Below are 18,147 nucleotides of genomic sequence, written 5' to 3'. Positions count from 1 at the left end.
CCTCTGCTTTTCTTCCTGCCGTAGATAACTTCCACGACCACCTCCTGTGGACAGCATCTGGAAACACAGCGACTCAACAGCCAATTAATATATTTAGATATCCAAAAACAAAAGACAGTCACTGGTCTCAAGGAGTCCATGATTTTGCAGTCAACAGACAGATGTAAAGGCTCCGATAAAATAAACCCAGACTCTCACACACGCACCATCCTATGAGGAGGGGTTTCTGAGCTACCGTGGAGCAAATGCTGACAAAGAAGGATGAGACATTAAAGCGAATTTATTTTTATGTTTCATCAGTTTAACTTGATTGCAAGATCCCTGAAATTCAGAGAAACATCTTGTTTATTTTTTTGTGTTTTAATCTTCTAGTCCAGCAAGAATGTTAGAGTCATTCATTTGCTTGTTGAATAAAGTAAACAACTGTGATTTGCTGACGCTGATGCTGATGTTGGAACACCCCTCACTGCAGATGACTGCTTTGCTTTGTCCAAAGGGCAAACGGTAACATTTAATATTAGCCATTTGCATCTGCTATGAATGAGTTTGTTAGATACTTCCCTTGGACTGGGCAGATACACACAGCAAACAACTTAGGGAGAAGGCAGAGATCATGAAGACGCTCAAAACCTGTGCTTCTATCCTCGGGGAGGGAAGAGAGTGAAGGCTGGGGCTTCTGGGAGCTGAATTTGCCCAAAGAATCCTTCCTCTGTCTAAAACAAGGCTTCTACCTCAGAAGATGCCTACCTGAGCTTCAGAAACAAGCGCAGATGGACTACCAGCATACCCAACAATCTGAAGTAACATTTCTCTTTTGAGACATGGTTTTTAATACCAAGCTAAGCCCCTTGAGGGGCCTCAAATCCTGAAGATTTAAGAATAAATGACAGCATAAGAAATGTTTTAGTAATCAAGTTATGAAGGATCAGAGCTTACTCTCTAATCAGAAAGATATGATGTGGTTAGGAAAATACCGAATAATTAACCGAATTTTCCTAATCATAATCACCACACAAATTACTAAAAATATCAGTGTTTCTATATTTTAAAGCATCAGATTATTCAGGATTAATGATAAAATACTGATTGTTTTTAAACAATTGGACTAAAATATTGTTTGAAGTTATTCATTCTATGCAGTTAATATTTCAATGTGTAAATACAATTACAGACCCTTTAAGAATGCTTTTTTTTTTTTTTTGCCTTGATATATATGTTAGCAATTGTGTTTGAAGGAGAATCATAAAATTCAAAACTTTATGTTTAATCACCAGTGTCAAAGATTATTAGGTAATAACCATTGGAGAAGAAAATGTGTAAAAGATACAAAGGCCCATATTTAAGATATAATTTTTCTAATAGTTTCTCTGATTTTAAGATGTCATGGCGTCATATGAAGGTTAACAGGTCAGATACCAAATGGACTTTTTACAAAATGTTGTAATCAATTTGCACTCATAAAAGGGTTAAGATTACTGGAAGCTCAAGTCCTCTGTGACCATCATATAGGTACATCACTGCCTAGGGAGACAGTAGGTGGCCCCTCCTGAATGTTCAACTGGTCAAACAAGGTAGATCAAGGTACAAGCTGCCCCTAACTGGGGGCAGAATATAATTGTCTCCAAAATTATAAGACTAGAATTTTGATACTAGAACATATTGTTTGAAGAGATGCTTCATGAACCCTGCTGTTGCTGTGTCTTCTCTCTGTAACGCAAACCCAGTCCTCCTTCGGGAATGAGCGGAAAGCCAGGCGCCACACTGCGGCTGGGCTGCGGACCAGAGCGGCGCCTTGAAAGAGCTGATTTGTTTTTTAAATCGCACTTTTTACTGTTGAAAACTTTGGCGAAGTGTGTGTCTAAATGATTGTAAATAGGACATACTTTATTCAGCCTGTGTCTAAATGCCCATAAACAAAATTTGGGGGTAGGGATAAATACAAACAAGGGAATTGTTTCAGTTTTCTAACAGTAGAACTAAAATTTCCCAACAAAATAGCACATCTAATTTTTTTAAGGCAAGTTGGGGGTTAGTAAAATTTTCAAGAGAAGTACTCTTTGCAAAAACATCTCAGAATGAATGTCCTTATTAGTTTTCTTTCCAAATGCAAGCACTGTTTAATTTTTTTTAAGTGGTACAAATTTTCTAAGATATTGGAGTGAGCAACGCTAGGGAACACTGGTAATGAGAGTAATGTTTGGGCCTATCATTGGGCCCAGTACCTCGCATTCATTTTTGGTCATGTTATGAAAAAGGTTGTATCTGGTTAATGTCAAATTATCCAGATGCAAAGGAAAAAGCCTCTCGGTCAGGTTGCTTTGATTATCAGCTGCCAACGCCCAGAACGGGAGGCACCCCGCTGACTGTGCAGCATCACGTGCATCTGGGTGTCTGGCCTGTGCAGCCACGGGAAACACTAAGTGTGAAGTTTTACAGCTGTTAGGGTAACACCCTTTTTCTTATTATTATTCTTCACAGAAATAAGCTTCATGTACAGGACAATTTTGTATGGAATCACACAGCTGGCGCAGCAAGCCCCCGTCCGGAGAAGGCGGGCGAGCGCGCGCCAGGGCGCAAGGAGCCAGCGGAGCGCGGGGCAGGGGGTAAGGGGCCCGCGGTCCTTCTGAGCGCTCCCAGAGAAGATCACATGACAGACAGGACACATCTCATGGAAAATCTGAAAACATGAAGCAAGAATTGTAGAAAACTGTGTAAGTGAGAATAGAGGGATTAACTGATGCTGGAGGTGGGGACCAGCAGAGAATCAGGGGACCCCACACTGGGCTGCAGCAGCAATGAGCATGACTGATTCAACTCGCCAACTCCAGTACAATTACACACCCAGCTCCAGGGAGCTTCAGCTACAGCTTCGTCTGCGAAAAGTTAATGACTTCATAGTAAAGCTAATGTTTATTTTTAAAGTCTCAAACAAGAACACCTCTTTCTCCAAAAATGCATGTACTTGTGTGGCAGCTTTCGACAATGGTTGCCATCTCGTGGGAAAGTGTGGCAGTTTCCTTGGGACTTGACTGTGGTTTCCTGCGAGCACTCTTCCGTGTTGATCACTTTTATCAGACTTGCTTTCCCAACCACAAAGTAGAAACAAACCCTCGACTTTGCCAGCCCAAAGTTCTCTTATTTTTTCCAATCTGACAGATTGAAAATATGTTAAAATTTGAGAAATATTTTGAGTTGCAGGGATTTGAAATCATGAGACTGTTTTATAAAATATCACGCACTAAAGAAGCGACCCTTGTTCAGGGTGAGCTGACTGGCTTGGTCAGAGGACTAGCACACAGTCCCTGCCACCAGGGGCGCCTGCCAGCTGGGACCTTCTCCGTGTGAATCCGTGACCGAGTCTTGTGATTGGAAGCATATCCATTTAAATGCATTAGAAAGGAAAACACTTTTTAACAAACAAAACATTAAGTATGTTTAACTTTACAATAGTAGAAAAATAAACATATAAAAACAAAATTCTGTCACAAATGGCTTTTTATGTAAAAAATAGTTTCTCCTTAGAAAAATATAATTACTATTTGCTCCTCTTAGATATAATCTTTTTAGAATAAAGAGGAGAATCCCATTTATTTAATGGATGTAAGCTGAGAAATCCATCATGGGCTTAGCATTATACTCACCTCTGTGGGTGAGGAATAAAATAGTAATAACATTCTTCCTTCTATTGATAACTTACAAGATTATGAGAGCAGGATCACTACATTCTAAGGCATAAGACTTGCTTGAGTTAACAAGTCACTTAGCTTCTCAGAGCCTTCCATTCCCAGCTTGTAAACTGGTAAGGAGCACAACTGAGTACATTTGAAATGTCTGATTGGCTTACATCAATGAATCATGAGTCAGGCAGCATCCAGTGGAGCAGATAGAAAGAAGCTCTAAACAACTGTATAACACGCCTGGCCGGTGTGGCTCAGTGGACTGAGCATCACCCCGTGGACTGAGCGGTCCAGGTTCAATTCCTGGTCAGAGCACATGCCTGGGTTGTGGGCTCAATCCCCAGTAGGGGGTGTGCAGGAGGCAGCTGATCAATGTTTCCCTCTCACATCAATGTTTTGATCTCTCCCTCCCTCTCTAAAAACTTAATAAAAAATATTTTTTAAAAAAGAACTGTACAATGCAAGAGACTTTCTTTTTTTTTTTTTTTCATGTTCATTATCAAATAATGCAAGAGACTTTCACAGGCCAGCATGAGCAGACTCGAGGGAGGTGTAGTGGACATTTGCTGATTGGTTACAGTAGGGTGACCTCCCTTATATGGACAATGGGAAGTCATGTACCTGAGTCAGGACACTAGTGCTGAGCAGGGAAGCACTGGGCGATTGTCCCTCCCTCTCTGGGAGAGCCGAGCATAGGCAGGTCGTTAGGTTCTGGCACACTGACCCGGGCTGACGTACGCACTTCATCTGGAGCCAATGATCTCTTCCCTTGTCACTCTGTTAGGGTTCTCAAACACTGGTGACCTAAATTACTTATTATCATCATCATTATTATTATTTTAGATTTGTTCTGGAATTCCTTCAGTGGTTCCAGGGTCCTTCAAAGCTCGGGTCCTCTGTGATTTGTTTAATCTTTCCATCCTAGTTTCTTTCCAGAAGCAGATTAGCAGACTACTCAGACTTCATTGGTCAACGCTGGGCTTTAAACCTGCCCAACCAGACCACAATCATAGGAGGAGGGAATTACTACCATGAACTAGGTCAATCATGACACATGCTCTGAGGCTGGGCTAGAGGTCTCCCCAATGAGACCAAGGACAAGCACCCCATACCTGAACAAAGTTACCATCTGTTAGCAAGGAAGAAGGCAGGATAACACACAATGCCACAATCATAATATTGTGTAATCGTGACATCATGCATAACCAGTGGACACAGACAATAGAGAGGCGAAGATGGCCGGGGGCAGGAGTGGGGCGGTGGGGGTTAATGCAGGGAAAAGGGGGTACGTGTGTAATATTTTCAACAATAAAGATAAGTTAGAAAACATATATAATAAACACCAGATTAAAAGTTAAATAAATAACAAAATTTAAAAATAAGCTAATGTGAAATAATTCTCCAAACCCTAAAACATTATGGAAGTGTTATTACTATTAATGTTATTATTGGTGATAAAGATGTTGTTATTATTAGCACTTAAAATGGAAGTTTGCATTTACAACTAAATTATGCATTATCACTAGTCTAACCTCCTTCCCCAATTCAGTTCTCTTTCCCTTCTCTCTCTCTTAAATTCCACTCGGCTACTTACCAGTTAAGTCACTTTACACATGTACACAGTGTGTCTTCCATATTTCCAAGCCAGCCTATAAAATGTTATTGTTGCTATCATTTCTGTTAATGTATAGCAGAGTTGCTGTCATAGACCATTACATCATAATCGTGCTAATTTTATTAGATCCTTATTCTAGAATTCTGACTTGGTTTGTAGGACTCAGAAGAGAAGAACTAAATATATAAAATTCCATCAAAACGGTTACAAAAGAAACATTTTATCAAGGCACTTTTCCCATTTACATAATACCAATATAGTTTCCACTTGTGCTTCCCACTAAATTTACAAACTTTGTGGCAAAATTCCTGGCATTGTTTTCTACTTACCTCCGACTCCCATTAGTAAACAAATCTGCTTGATTCCTACTTCTAAGGCATTGTACTGAGTACCAAACAGCCACATCTACAAGCATTTATGATCAAAATTACGAGAAGAAAAAAATTAAGGCAAGCCTTGAAAAATAAATTAAAAGAAATGTTTAAAGTAAAAAGAAGATATACACGTGAAAATGTAATATAGTTGACATTTTAATATAATCATGTCAAAGACTTTACTCCATAATATTATTTTGGTGAGAGGTTTTGCAAAGTGCTTAAACTGGGAAGAACAATTACTATGCTCAAGTGTTATAGCAAAAAAATAAAAATAAAACAAAACGAAAAAACTAATAAATAAATGTGCTTAAAGATGATAAATGTCTATTTCATGCTCATATAAAGTCCAAAACTAGTGTCTCAATTGGCAAATGAGTTTTTTCAAGCAATGATTCAAGGACCCAGAGCTTCGCACCTTGTGTTTCTGTCGTTACTGAGACGTAGTTGCCAAAGGTCATCTGAGGTCCATCGCCTGCCGGAGGATCGTGGTCATCGCTCACAGAGGATCGTGGTCATCGTTCACAGAGGATCGTGGTCATCGCTCACAGAGGATCGTGGTCATCGCTCACAGAGGAGCGTGGTCATCGCTCACAGAGGATCGTGGTCATCGCTCACAGAGGATCGTGGTCATCGTTCACAGAGGATCGTGGTCATCGCTCACAGAGGAGCGTGGTCATCGTTCACAGAGGAGCGTGGTCATCGTTCACAGAGGATCGTGGTCATCGCTCACAGAGGATCGTGGTCATCGCTCACAGAGGATCGTGGTCATCGTTCACAGAGGATCGTGGTCATCGTTCACAGAGGATCGTGGTCATCGCTCACAGAGGATCGTGGTCATCGCTCACAGAGGAGCGTGGTCATCGCTCACAGAGGATCGTGGTCATCGTTCACAGAGGAGCGTGGTCATCGCTCACAGAGGAGCGTGGTCATCGCTCACAGAGGAGCGTGGTCATCGCTCACAGAGGATGGCGATCGTGGAGGCAAGCGCACGAGAGACGTTTCCTGGGCCATTCCTGGAACTGACTCGTGTCATTTACTATCCCACCCATGGAATAGATCTCAGATGCAGGGTCATGCTTAACTACGGGAAAATACCATCTACAGAGAAGAGAAATCCATTAAATAACCAGCTAGCCAATCTTTACCATAAATACAATTTTTAAAATTTACATTAACTTTATTTCTTTAAAACTTTTCAATCTAAAACTTAATATATAGAGCTTTGTAGCTATAATAATACTTATAATAAAAATGTTAACAATAATAGCAATAATAACCATGACCCTTGATGAGTCATTACTATGTATCACAGTGTTGTGTTGCATAGAGACATATCACTTTAACTTCACAGTATTCCCCATAAGGATACTATTATTATTGTCACTATTTAGATGGGAAAAATTGAGGCATAGGAGAAGTTGCCCAAAGTGGTGGGATGCAGATAGTAAATCTCCAGTTTGGCTCAGTGGTAGGGCGTCAACCCATCAACCAAAGAGTCATGGGTTCGATTCTGGTCAAGGGCACGTAACTCAGTTGTGATTCAATTCCCAACCCTGGTCAGGGCCGTGCGTGAGGTGGCCAGTCGATGTGTATCTCTCTCTCTCTCTCTCTCTCTCTCTCTCTCTCTGTCTAAAAAAATAAAATAGTAAAAAATGTCCTGAGATGAAGATTTGAAAATAAATAAATATTATAATAAAATAAAAGATAAATGCATGGCAAATTGCCATTGCAATTCAACTAAAAAAATATTTCACTTAAAACTTTATGATGATCAGCTTCAAATTCTATTTTTATCAATATTATATTTGCATTAAAAAATCTGCCAGCCCTGGCCAGGTAGCTCAGTTGATTAGAGCATCGTCCCGATGTACCACTTGTGGGTTCAATCCCCGGGTCAGGGCACATACAAGAATCAACCAATGAATGCATAAATAAGTGGAACGATATATCCCCCCCCCCAAATAAATAAATAATTCTTGTCAACAAATTTTTACATACGCATATGTTAAAAGTAATATGCTTGTATTCGACCTTACCTGCTTGAGAAGCTACTGTGATGGAAACAAAACCTGTCAATGAATCAAAGCCTCCTACCCTTCCTCTCTGTCCAACACGGCCACATTCTTCTCCCCACCTGGACACTGCCCACACAGCCCTTTGCACTTTGTGTCCATCCTACTGCGTGTCCTGGGTAGTCAGTGGAGAGAAACAGCCAACAGATACAGGGAATTATCTCTTGGTAGAGAAAAAATAAATAAATAAATAAAGAGCAAAAGTTGGACATGAAAGTAGGAAGACAGCATCTTAGTAAATATGGTAACTGGGAGAGTATTGATGGAGAGATTTGAGATAGAAAAAATATTAGTTAATAGCAGATTTGAGGGACAGGAGAAAAAAACAAATAAATGGATGAATAAGAATTTAAGAAGTTTTTATGTAAATCTCATTTAATGGTATCCAAGCAATATTTTTTAAATGTAGCTACTTTTCTCTTTAAACTTTTTTTCTTTATTGATTTTAGAGAGAGAGGGAGAGGAGAGAGAGATAGAAACATCGAGGAGAAAGAACATTGATTGGCTACCTCCTGCATGCTCCCCACTGGGGATTGGGCCTACAACCTGGGCATGTGCCCTGACCCGGAATCGAAACAGTGATCTCTTGGTGCGTGGGTCGACGCTCAACCACTGAGCCACACCGGTTTCTTTTTACTTGTAGCTTCTTTTAACTTGTGTTGCAATTTATGTTTCTTTCATTGTGGTCCCAAAATGAACTGTAAAAAGCCCACGTTGTATTTGGGTTACACTGAGGTCACGGGAACACAGAATCTCAGAGTCAGACGCAATCTTAAAGATATGTGGTCCAGTACCTTTCCCAGTACAAGAATTTATTCTTTTTATGTCCAAAAAATTCCTCCTATCAACATTTCAATTGGTTTTACAGCAGAATTTCCATTTCCCGATGAGGCAGAGCATTTTGTTTCTAAGCAGTAAATGCTGCCGTGTACGCAGTCCACCGCCCTTCCAGCCGCCGTGTGCCACAGTCTCCGCTGTCTGTACAAGCACCTCACTCTAATTCAGTCTTCGTATGATAGTTTATCATATGCTGAAGATATTTGTCTTTCTGAAAACTTTATTTTCTTTGCCCTAATGATAGTTGTACTTGGACCTTATTCATCATCCTGTCCACTGACTAGGGGATTAGGTTTACTTCCAAACAAATTATTCCTGATTTCTCAGAAAAATCTTTCCATTTTCTCTTGCTCCATGTATCTGAAAACATAAAAATAAGAAACAGATGGGATACTCAAAATAAGACAATGTAAGAACGGTTGATGTACACGGGAAGCTTTCGAAGGTGTGTGGGGCTGCGGCTGGAGCGGGTGGCCTCCCGGCCTGTGCCACCCTCGGCCTGAAGGAAGGGGCGGGGGGCTGGCTCTGGCAGTGCCCAGCCGCGCGGGGTCACAGCCCCTCACTCTGCTCGGCCCGCACGCTCCTGAGGGGCGTTCGATCCGCTGACCGGGCGATCCAGGGCAGAGAGCAGACGCACACGTGTGGAGACAGGATCTGCAGAAAGAAGGAAAGTATCTGCCACGGGCCATAGTGCTGTTCTAGACATTCACCAAGAAGTCTGCCGCTCCGCTCCGAGGGGACGGGAGCGGGCACCAGGGCGCTGCTCAGAGAGGGGCACGTCCTGTGCTTCCTGCTCAGCAGCAAGCGCCGCTGCCCTGCTGGTCAGAGCCCGGCCACACAGGACCCTTCACCAGCGGTGATCATAACCCGGAGCTCACACACGCATTGTTGTGATGTTTCTGACATTTCACATTCCTTGACCTCTCGGTGTCCCACAGTGAAACGTCATGTGGGGTCTGAGCCGAGCGGCGGCCACGGCCACCGATACTGCCCGTGTGACACACAACCCTGGGAAAGTGAAACTACTAGAGGCAGGTGGCTTTGTTCACTGTACAGGTGGAGGGGAGAATGGAGGAGCTGCCAGAGGACCTGAGGAGCGAGCTGGGGACTACCAGAGGGACTGGCTGACGGCACTCCTCTGCGGCTTCTCTCCGGAAGCGTTGTGCCAGCACGGGGCACAGTAGACCTGTCCCACTCCTGATACTGAGCTGGAGGACAGCCTGAGCCTGAGTCATCTAGGCTGCACACATAAAACAATAAAACGCTAAACTAAATATTTGTATTTACTAAAAAACACTGAATAAGCATGGTTTTTATACACTCACGGCCATTACTTATGAGTTCGCTCATTATAGGCAAATGTGCTCTTGCCCATCCACTTGCCTTAAAAGAGCATAAATAAAGCAAAATAAAATGATCCAATGAACCTCAAGTATCCATTATAGTACTTTAAAAAGAAAAAGAAGCCCTGGCTGGTTTTCTCGGTGGTTAGATCATCAGACCAAAGTGTCATAGCTTAGATTCCTGGTCAAGGGTACGTACCTGGGTTGCAGGTTTGATTCCCGCCCCAGTCGGAGTCATGCAGAAGGAAACCAATCAATGTGTCTCTCTCACATCGATGTTTCCCTCTCTCTCCCCCTCCCTCCTTTCCACTATCTAAAAAACAATGGAAAAATATTCTTGGGTGAGGATTTACAAAACAATAATAATAATAAAAAGAAAAGAAAGAGAAGATATACCATCGTAGAAGATGAGATTGCTTTGACGTATCATCCGGTTTACCTTTACAGAGTTTCTGAGAACAGCTGGGATGGTTGTCATCATTCCCAAGTGGCTTAATGCTGCTGTTGCCTAGTAAGTTTCAAGCACCTCTGGGCCTAAAGTAAATACTTCCACTGTAGTTACATAGTTACGATCTGGTCAAGTCCAGTGCTCAGTAGCTCATAATATTCCCTCAGATCAAGTATATTCTATTTCTCTTGTGCTTCTCTCCTGAGACTCCTTTCAAACTGTAGTCATCATTTATGTTAACAAAGATGAAGGGTCTCAGAACTGGTAGGCTTTAAAACGAAAGAGAAATTTGGCAGCATTTCTGCAGCGGCTCAGGAGTGGTGTTCTCAGTCACCCTTCACAAGACCTTGCTCCACTTTTGTTCAGATTCAAGGTGCAATAGGAAATAGGAAAAATGCCATCAAGTGTAAAAAGAAAGTCAAATATGTTGATATCCAAAAATGAACTCCACTGAGGAAGCATAGCATGGATTGGATAGCGATCGCCAAATTGTATTCAAATCTGAAAATAAGTAATTTTCATGCTAAGCATTGCTGGAAAGGTGTGGGAGACTGGCGTGGACGTGTCCACATAAAACCCTGGTTGACAGGCAGACAAATGGGAGTATAAACTTCGGTAGCTCCTGTCGGCAGAGGAGCCCAGGAGTGCCTCCAAGGACCTTAAAGGTTAACAATAAAATCTCAAATTGAATCCTCATTTTAAATGTGAGCTGATCTATTATAAAACAATGAATTGGCATGAACATACCAAGGCCAATGAGTACAGTTAAGCAAGAGCCTGTCAGCGTGCCCATACTTTATCACCATGCAGAGAGTAACTCTCCGTGACATTAAGGATGCTCTATTTGATGGAATGTCACAGTTAGTTGACACTGGCCTTCTCCTGGATCATAGATTCTCTGTCACATCCTGCCAGTTCAGAGCAGGACCTAATGATTACAGTGTTTTACTTTACAAGCTCTGATGGAAAACCCAGGCTGAGTTTCACTGTGTAAATTGCTGCAGAGTGTCAGAGATGCCGATTGGAAGAGAGTGATAGTGGAGATGACCATAGGGAAGAACAGAAAGTGACAAGTCTGGTGCCAACATCTCGAGAATAAAAGCTTATAATAGCATCAAACCAAAGGAAAATGATTATAAAGAATTTCAAAGAATTTTGAGGCTGCATCCTTTGATGATTCAAATGAAACAGAAAATTTATTTCTCCAGTGGTCACAGGGCAGATAACACCCACAAATATACAGAAGTTTGGCCAGATTATGTTAAGTACATAATTACAGAAGAATTTATTGTCTATTATGTGCTAGACGTTGGGAACATAGAGACACACCTAGAAAATAATAAGGTCAAACAAGCACAACTTATGGAATTCAGTCATAAAACACATGTATTTCTGTATCCTACTATCTCCTGAAATTCAATCAGTGGGCAAAGCTTCTCTGAAGTTAAGCTCAGAGAGTTTCGAGCCATTTCTGGTGATGATTAAGCCATGCATACGAGGTAGTAATTGGAATCTCCATTCCCATATAGTAGTCACAGAGCAACTACTTCAAATCAGAAGCTTCTTCTCCAGTTTGTTCTTGTTGCAGAAGGAGCCGGCAGCTGGGGAAAGTATTCTGGTCTGCTTCGTTCTGTTCCTGCCTTGAACTTCTTGTCCCTCCTAAGCCAGCTTGCTAACCTCAGATTCAGCAGAACTGGAGCACGCATGGAAGACGGGTAAAGGATGCAGGACTGTTCTCACCTGATGGATGCTGTCGTGATGACTCAGTATGAATGTTCTCTGGGCTTGGCAGCAGTGTACAGCTGATCCTTTCTCTAATGAGTGTTTTTATGAGTTCTTTTTTTTTTCCTCACCCGAGGACATTTTTCCATTTTTTGTTCAGGTAGAGGGGGGAGGGGGGGAGAGGAACAGAGAGAGAGAGAAACATTGATGTGAAAGGGACACCTCGAGTGGCTGCCACCCGCACAACCGACCAGGGCCGGGGACAAACTGCAACCGAGGTACATGCCCTTAGCGGGAACCGAACCCGGGTCTCTCCGGATCGCAGGCCGATGAGCTAACCGCTGAGCCAAACCGGCCAGGGCTTATGAGTTCTTAACAGGTCCCCCAGGAGTAGGCAGTTGACATGTGAATGGACCTGGGTTCTAGTTGTTTCTTTAGATACCTTCTTCAGCTCAGTGGCATTCCGAGGCCCAACCCCAGCTTCCTTCAACAGCAGCACCCTTGCATCCTTTGGATGGCCGGCGGCAGCTTCCTCATGCAAAAGTCCTGTGTCAGGTCAACAGGAACAGTCACACTTCCTTTGATCTGATAACATTGTGGAGTGCAGTTACTTCTCAAACCATAGGCTCCTTCTCCTAGACTCTTAACTTTCAAGTTTCGCAGGTGTGTTTCCGACATCAGTCTCCTGTGCCATCTAAGCAACGCAAATCCAAGCGCAGAAACTGGAAAATCTGTATGGCTAAACTTCCTCTTGGTGTTCTAACTCAGTGGTTCTCAATAAGGGCTGATTCTCTCCACAGGGGACATTTGCAATGTCAGCAGACACTTTTGGTCATCACAGCTGGACAGGACGTGCCACTGGCATCTAGTGTGCAAAGGCCGGGGAGGCTGCTCAGTGTTTGCAAGATACACAACAACCCTCCCACAGCAAAGACTTGTCCAACCCTAAGTGTCAGTAGTGATGAGGTTGAAAATCTCATCCTAGAAAAGATTTATTTTTAACTTGTTCTTTATTCTTAAGTAGAATAGAACTATAAAGATGAAAATGTAATATTTCAGACACTTCTTCAATTCCTTATGTTAATGGACTCACTAATTCTATGCATTAAGTCAAGCACTGTAATCAGGGCTGGGATACAGCGGCTCTCATGGAGCTTACTTACTAACGGGGGAGGGAGATAGACAATACCAGGGGAAGAATATATTAGAGGTATTTTATGCAGCAGTAGTTTTCTAAAGCTGATCAGCAGAATGATGTGCTAAAGAAAGGGTGTCATCACTCCACGTCACAGTGGTTAAGGAAGGCCTCTCGAAAGAAGTGGTAACTGGGCCAACATCCAGATGGACACAGCCACCCCGGAGGGCACTGCCAGAGGGGGACTCGCCGAGCCAAGGGCCGTGGGCAGGAACAAGCATGTACCATTGCAGGAGGATCAGAGGTCTGTTAAGTGCTGAGGAGAACCCCACAAAATGGGGCCAGAGAAGAATGCAATAAGGGGGCCTTTGGAGCAGCAAACAGTTTCTAACCAAAAGCCTTTGAAGGGACCTTAGTCCTGGGAGGTGAAGATATCTATGAATCCCTTTAAAAATTCACAAACTTTTATGCACATGTCAAAGTGTATACTTTGCATACATGCTCAAACATGACCCATTTAGGAACACATCCCACCTGTGTCTCTCCATTACGCACACACTCACGGCACCTCCGACACCACACTATGGTTTCCCACAAATCAATAATTCTCTGTGACACCAGCTTGGTGTCCCCGAATTCAGTCCAGTTCTGACTCCAACCGGAGTTAGTGCAAACTGCACAGAGTGTGGGTCAGTCCCGCATGAATGTGCTCCACTTTACACACTGATCACAGGGACTCGGTCCCAGGTTCCTGCAACTGCTGTCCGACTTGGCTGCAGTGGGAGGTTCCCCTAACCCTCCTTCCTGCAGCTAGCCACTTGCAAGAACTGCGCACACAACTCGGGGAAACACTCACATTTACCCATTTATTTCATGATAAAAGATGTGATAAAGGGTACAGGTGGGCATCCAGATAAAGAGATAGGCGAGCGAGGCCCAGTGAGTGGGTCCCGAGTGTGGGAGCTTCTGTGGTGTCAGGTCGGGGTGCACCACCATCTCAGCAGGTGCGTGTTCACTGACCCGGAAGCATACTCTTCAGGGATTCATTTATTAATCCTCACCCAAAGACATGCTCAGAGAGAAAGGAAGGGGGAGAGAGAGCGAGAAACATCATTGGTTGCTCCTGTACATGCCCAGCCAGGACTGAACCTGCAGCCCAGGTAAGTGCCCTGACCAGGAACCCAACCGGCAACCCCTCAGTGCACCAGACAAGGCTCAGCCAACTGGGCCACTAGGGCTGGACTCCGAATGTGTATGGGGGCTTCACCACAGAGGCTGCATGGTCCTGAGCTGGCCCCTAGTCCCTCTCCCCTCCTCACAGGATGGGGACGGAGCTGAAAATTCCCAGCCTCTTGTCATGGCTTGGTCACTCTGGGGACCAGTTCCCATCCTGAAGCCATCCAGGAGCCCACCCAGAGCCACCTCATTAAAAAACATCCCTATCATCCAGGAAAGTCCAAGGAGCCCTGGGTCAAACGCGTCCATGCGGCACAGAGCGAGCTGCAGTGTTCCGAGAGCTGTGTGGGAGGCCCAGCGGATGGGAGGGGAGCCAGGCTCCGGTGCCCGGCTGACGGGGGTTCCGGGGTGCCAGGCCAGGAGCCCGGTGGGAGACCCACAAGTCACGTCCTCATTAGAAACCCGCTGTTTGCACAGAGGAGACGTGGCCCGTGTAGGGCCTTGACTGCTGTCTCCACGGACACCCCAAGTCCACAGGGAGGCGGGGCCTGTTTTAGGGCTTTTCTGAGATCCGGGTACATTCCAGTTTCTGGAAGGACTTCATAACCCCCTGAGGGAAAAAAAAGGCAGAAAGCAATTTAAACAACAAATTTGGGACCACAGTTCTGCCCCCAAGAGACCAGCTGGGAGGGTAATCAAACCTCTTGTCTGGTCCCTGAGAAATGGCGATGGAGCGTCAACTGGAGGGCTCAGCGCTGCGCAGGAAGGAGGGGTACCTGTCCCCCTTCTCCCGGCTCCCCCACCGCCACCTGAGACCGTGCAGAAGCCTGCCGGAGAGGGGCGCCCTGAGTGACGGGTGCAGAAGCCTGCCCGAGAGGGGCACCCTGAGTGACGGGTGCAGACGCCTGCCGGGGGGGCACCCTGAGTGACCGGTGCAGACGCCTGCCCGAGAGGGGCGCCCTGAGAGACGGAGCCCCCATCCCGCGCCCGAAGCGGGGGGAGAGCGCCGGGCAGGAAGGGACAACGCCAGGAGTGGCAGCACTCGGGGACCGGAGCCAGCGTACTTACAGCAGTTCAGTAATTTCAAACTACAAAAGGAATTTTAGGCTTCAAAACTCCAGCTTCCAAATAGTGTTATAATTAGTATTATTTTCAGATTAAAGAAAACACCACTTTTGTGTAACAAATTACCTCCATTTTAAAAGCAAAAATAATATATTTCACTTCATAAAAAAATGCCCAAATGGAAGCATTCTTACATTAATTATTTCACTCTATTCAAAAGCATATCCCTGCTTGCTTTTTATTATGCCTTCCAGCTTCTACTTTGAAAAACATGTTAAGGAGCTAGAAGGTATTTTTTTAAATGAAAGGAAAAAAGGAAAAATAAATAATCTTTGAAGCAATTAGAGCCAAAATACAGAATACATAAATATACATGTACATATTCCTTACTTGCCCCCTAGATGGAACTCCCCTTCTCCTGCACCTCCTTCCTGGCACCAGAACACGGAGCATCTTTCTTCCCTTGAACTTCAACAGCAGGCGAATGTTTGCCCAGAACTGAGTCAGATTCTGTTCTGTGGATTGATTGGCAAGAGATTTCATAAAGGGGGTGGGGTCCCCAGAGGGCAAATACATAATTTTTCTAATGCATTTCTTTCCCCCCCAGCCTAGCAACCTAAGTCTATTTCTGAACCAATTTTTCCGAGAGTAATAATTAGCAGCACATTGCAGAAGACAAAGCACCGTCACCGCTGCTCGTGGGGTCCGTGGCTGTTCTTGTCAAACAACCAAGGATAGAATCTCACTGCGGGGACAAAGGACGCATGGGAAGTAAATATTGTTATGGGTTTCAGGTTCAGGGGGAAATTTAAATCTGAATGTTGCCTAAAAGCACAGCACATCGGGCTGAGAGGCTTCTCCGCGCGTCTCTCCGTGCGGTCCATGGCGGAGGCACACACGGGTTCTGTGTGAGCAGTCGCTGTGACAGGCCTTTCGAACCGAGGGAGCCGGGCCACTGCAATTGCAAACAGCTGACCAGTTGTGATGTGCCCCTCAAGTCAGCCTCACTATGGAGAAACTGACCTCCCCGTGAAACACAAATACGCTCCCATCATTAGACTTCAACACCGAAATATTAAGAAGAATGCCGATATTAAAAACAATGTTTAGCTTGAATGTCTCTAAGGGAAACCAGTAATGAGAAATTAAAATAAATGTGTGACGGTATGATTTGCACTCGGACTGAAAGGTGGGCAACACCTGTCCACTGGGGAGAGGCCGGCCTGTCTTCGCCCCACTGGGGCCTCTGCCGCCCGACGGGGGCTCAGCCCTGCACAAGGCAGAGCAGTGCAGCAGCACCCTGCGTTTTGGAGGCGAGGTTTCTGACCACATCACCTTTCCAAAAACACAGCCATGAACCAGAAAGACGCAGCCCTGTGCCTTAGCAAGTGGGTTCCAGAGGCTGTTGTCAGGCGTCAGGCAAAGCTTCCTGCTTCAGATTGTACCCCAGCCCTGACAGTGCCAGCAATCTGATTAATCACACCACAGCACGTTAGTCAGTGCAAATTAGAAATGGGGGTGGGGATGCCCCAGAGGCAAGGACAAAGCTGCAGATGAGAGAGACAGCAACAAGACAAAGCAGTAAAACTCCTGCACAGTAATTGATAGCCATTGAGATGAGCCTGAGTCATCAGGGGAAGCTAAATTATGCTCTGATGCTCCACTTACGAGAGGATCGTATACAGGGTCCCCACCCCTGCCTGAATATCAGCCTGGCTACAGCAAGCACCCTGCTTCAGTAGGTCTGGGTAGACGTGCCGAAGAACACGAATTTGAACACGCATCTCAGAGAACACAGGTTTAGCTGAAATACGGAATAGTATCTGGGAGTTTCTAATGTCATAAATGAGGAATCGATGCACCGAGGACACCTTCCCACGCCGGCTGACCCTGGCAGATGGGTCTGGCGTTCTTCTGCAACTTTTAGCTCAGTGGAGCCTTTGGTTGGCTGGACCCTGGGATTCTGAGTCTGATAAACCAGCGGTTCTCAAAGTGCACCGTCTGAAAACGTGTTAGAAACTCAGTCTAACAAATCAGAGACTCTGGCAGTGAAGCCACAATCTTTCTCAGCAGACCCGCCGAGAGGCCCGAAGTCCACCGGGCTAATTCACTTCAGCTGTAACTTCAAGTTAAATCAGCAGGAAGCACAAGGGTCTCACTTGGCAGCTCTCGGGAAGGTCCTCAGTCTTCTCCGTTTCTAGAGAGGGCGGATGTCTTCAGCACTGTCTCTCTGTTTTTCAGCCCTCGGGTAGAAACCCCTTTCTCTAGGTCTGAGGCACCTGAGGTCCTCATGTCTTTTTCTTTGGGCCAGGTCTTGAAATTCCTTTCTCAGGAACACTCTCAGGGACACCTCGTCCGTCAGGGTTCCTGCTCACTATAAAAACAAAACCCAAACCAACTCCGGAGTAACAAGGCAGGAAAAACGTTCATTGGTGATGATGGAAGGAGACTTGACCTTGGGTGGCGAACACACAATACAATGTACAGATGATATAGAATTGTACCCTTGAAACCTATATAATTTTATTAACCAATGTCACTCCAGTAAATTCAATAAAAAAAGATGTCAACAGAGAAAATGATTCCAAGAAAGAAAAAAGTTCTTCAGAAGGGTCTCGGATGGCTCGGAGAGTCCCCAGCACGCGGCTGGAAGGCTCATCGAGGGCCTGAGGGGACGTCC

Source organism: Molossus molossus, unplaced genomic scaffold (assembly GCF_014108415.1).
Source record: "Molossus molossus isolate mMolMol1 unplaced genomic scaffold, mMolMol1.p scaffold_m16_p_18, whole genome shotgun sequence".
NCBI lineage: Eukaryota > Metazoa > Chordata > Mammalia > Chiroptera > Molossidae > Molossus > Molossus molossus.
Note: the sequence above shows the minus strand (reverse complement) of the source record.